Source organism: Sinocyclocheilus grahami, unplaced genomic scaffold (assembly GCF_001515645.1).
Source record: "Sinocyclocheilus grahami isolate Dianchi unplaced genomic scaffold, SAMN03320097.WGS_v1.1 scaffold605.1, whole genome shotgun sequence".
Taxonomy (NCBI): Eukaryota; Metazoa; Chordata; class Actinopteri; order Cypriniformes; family Cyprinidae; genus Sinocyclocheilus; species Sinocyclocheilus grahami.
The window spans coordinates 385,711-389,226 of record NW_015505784.1 but is presented as its reverse complement, the minus strand read 5'-3'; the positions used below and the strand labels follow the sequence as shown (position 1 = coordinate 389,226).

The 3,516-nt window shown below is 36.1% G+C and overlaps 1 long non-coding RNA gene across 1 annotated transcript; it reads left to right on the top strand.

Moving 5' to 3' along the window:
- Window positions 1-31: 31 nt before the first annotated feature.
- LOC107557515 (uncharacterized) lies at window positions 32-690 on the top strand. Its single transcript, XR_001605402.1, has 2 exons — window positions 32-146; window positions 302-690. It is a non-coding gene; the product is annotated as an uncharacterized lncRNA (long non-coding RNA).
- The last annotated feature ends 2,826 nt before the right edge of the window (window positions 691-3,516 follow it).

Sequence of the window (3,516 nt, the reverse complement as noted above, 5' to 3'; positions counted from 1 at the left end):
AAAGTATATAACCAGAACCTTGATTTGGCTGTAGGAGGTTTTTTTTTCCATTCGGTAGTTGTCAGTGCGTTCATTATAGCACACATGCATAAATGTACTTGTTTTTACAGATCTCTCCTCTATTCAGATTTCATTTAAACAGCAAGGTTAAAAAGAAAGTATATATCCAGAAACTTGATTTGGCTGTAGGAGGTTTTTTTTTCCATTCGGTAGTTGTCAGTGCGTTCATTATAGCACACATGCATAAATGTACTTGTTTTTACAGATCTCTCCTCTATTCAGATTTCATTTAAACAGCAAGGACATTTCTGTGAAAACCCATGAGATACTAGTGTAATGAATTTGTAAACTTTTCATTGGTTCTTATTTGTTATATTACACCAGTGTGGTGTATCACTGTTTCAGATTAGATGAACCACTGTCTGTCAGCAAATGTGAACATAAACTGCATTGTGGCATATTATATTATAGTTATATAATATATAGATAGTTTTGTGAATGCATAGTTGTACACAGTACATACATAAAATCTGCTGAGTGTGGTGGTTTATCTAATCTAAAACAGTGAAGAGCTTTTCGCAAGTCTTCATGGGGTGCAAAAATGTGCATTTCAAAATCATTTCCCCCTTTTATGTCTAGTATCCAGAAGTTGTTATAAACTTAAATGACTGAAATAAACAAAACAAACTTTGTCTGTGCAAGGTGAACTTTTTTTAGAGTGGGATTCTGGTTTGTTAGGACAGTATTAGTATAGTATACTAACTACAACAGTGTTACATTTTCTTTGCAGTAAGTTTCCTCATCTAAAGCATGGAGCCTTGCTGCATGGAAACCACAAAAAATAGTTTTATCATGGTGGACCACTAGAGGGACTGCAGGGCTGCACCAAACAGCTGTCTTTACCCTAACAGACATCTATGCCATGTCCTTATTTACATTAGATGCATATGGAGTTGCACAAGCCTTTGCAGATTTGCAGCTCCTGTTTTGTTGTGTAGTAATGCATGATGATTCAATCACAACATGATTAAGTGGATGTAAAATTTTATGTAAATGTTTATGTCTCTATTTGTATTTTTCCTGTTAGTGAAAATAAATCATTTCTAATCAATGACTTAATAACCACAAACAACCTGGATTTTATGTTTCTTAACGAAACATGGTTAGAAGACAGCTGCAGTGCAACGGTCCTCAATGAAACAGCCCCTCCTAACTTCACTTTCATGAGTGTTTGCAGGACTGTTAGGAGAGGTGGAGGTGTAGCTGCTCTATTTAAAGATGTCTATCAATGCAAGCAAGTGTCATTTGGTCAGTACTTGTCTTTTGAATATCTAAAGATTGTGTTGAAAGGTGCTCCACGCATTCTGTTTATCATTATTTACAGGCCTCCAAAATACTCTCCAGCCTTTGTTGAAGAGTTCACAGAAGTACTATCAATGATTTCCTCAGAGTTTGACTGTTTTGCTATTGCAGGGGATTTTAATATTCACATAGATAATGCAGAAAACAAAACTACAAAATAAATTATAACTGTTTTAAACACTTTTGACCTGATTCAGCATGTGCATGAACCTACACACAATCGTGGACATACGTTAGATTTCCTCATCAGTAGGGGTCTAAACATTTCATCCATTGTTATTAAGGACGTAGCACTATCTGATCACTTCTGTATTTTCTTTGATATATTGATCTCTGCTACCACTGAATCTAGATATGTCTCTGTCAGAAAGAGATGCATTAACGAGAACACTAGTGTGCTATTTATGGAGGCTATATCTTCAACACCAAGCATTTCTGCAAACTCTGATGATCTTCTCCTTGATTCCTTTAACTCAAAAGTGAAGAATGTTATTGATGACATTGCTCCTGTAAAAGTCAGTAAGAAATCTGGCAGACAGAAATCAGCTTGGAGAAAATCAACAGCAGTTCAGAGTTGAAAAGACAATGCAGAAAAGCTGAGCGGATGTGGCAGAAGACGAAACTTGAAATACACTATAGCATTTATAAAGACAGCCTTCGTGCTTTCAATGTGGAACTAGGCAAAGCTAGACAGTCATTCTTCTCAAACCTTATAAACAGTAACTTAAACAACACTCGCACTCTTTTTGCTACTGTTGAGAGACTAACAACCCCCCCAAGTCAGATTGCCAGTGAAATGCTCTCCGATAGCAAATGCAATGAGTTTGCTTCCTTCTTTTTTGAGAAGATTAATAATATCAGGAAGGCGATTAGCACATCCCTAAATTATGAAGAGGTCAGACAGATTCGACCACAATACCAAAAAGAAGATAGTATGTCTGCTTTTGAAGAAATTGATAGCAAAATTTTGGAAGAAATAGTACAGCACCTTAAATCGTCAACCTGCTATCTTGACACACTTCCCACATATTTTTTCAAAAGGGTGCTTAACTGTTTGGAAGCAGATCTCTTAGAAGTGGTGAACGCCTCACTTCTTTCTGGGACGTTTCCAAACTCCCTGAAAACTGCAGTTGTTAAACCCCTTGTGAAAAAGAGCAATCTTGATAACACCATATTGAGCAACTATAGACCAATATCAAATCTTCCTTTTATAGGCAAGATTATTGAAAAGGTAGTCATTAATCAGCCGAACAAATACTTAAACTCAAATGGACACCTGGACAATTTTCAATCTGGTTTCCGACTGCATCACAGCACAGAGACAGTGCTCATTAAGATAATAAATGATATTCGCTTAAATTCTGATTCTGGCAAAATATCAGTGCTGATACTAGATCTAGATCTCAGTGCTGCGTTTGACACGGTCGATCATATCATACTTCTAGAGAGAATGGAAAACTGGGTCGGGCTTTCTGGGATGTGATTATAAACCTAACAGACCACTCAGATCATTAGGATCGAGTCAGTTAGAAATACCAAGGGTTCACACAAAACAAGGGGAGTCCGCTTTTAGTTATTATGCCGCCCGCAGTTGGAATCAGTTTCCAGAATAGATCAGATGTGCTAAAACATTAGTCACATTTAAATCTAGACTCAAAACTCATCTGTTTAGCTGTGCATTTATTGAATGAGCACTGTGCAATGTCCGAACTGATTGCACTATATTTTATGTATAATCATTTTCTAAGTTTTAAATTCTTTTAAACCTCTTAAATCAATTTATAAATCATTTTCAAAGTTTTAAATTCCTTGTTTTATTGTTGTGATAATTTTTTTTAATTATTTTTTCATTTATTTTATGTAAAGCACTTTGAATTACCATTGTGTATGAAATGTGCTATATAAATAAACTTGCCTTGCCTTGCCTATCACCCTCCTGCTCTTTCTGATTCTAACAATGTGCTCTTGTTATCCAGGACAGATTGGTTAATGACTAAACTTTGAGCTTAGGAGAGGTTATTAGAACCTAAACAGTCCATATACGATCCAGTTGACAAACTGAGTGTTGATATTTGGCAAGAGTTAAGTTCTCAGTAGGATCAGTGAGCAGATGACAGTGACCTCATTGCCACTGGGATAATGGTCTTAGTTCCA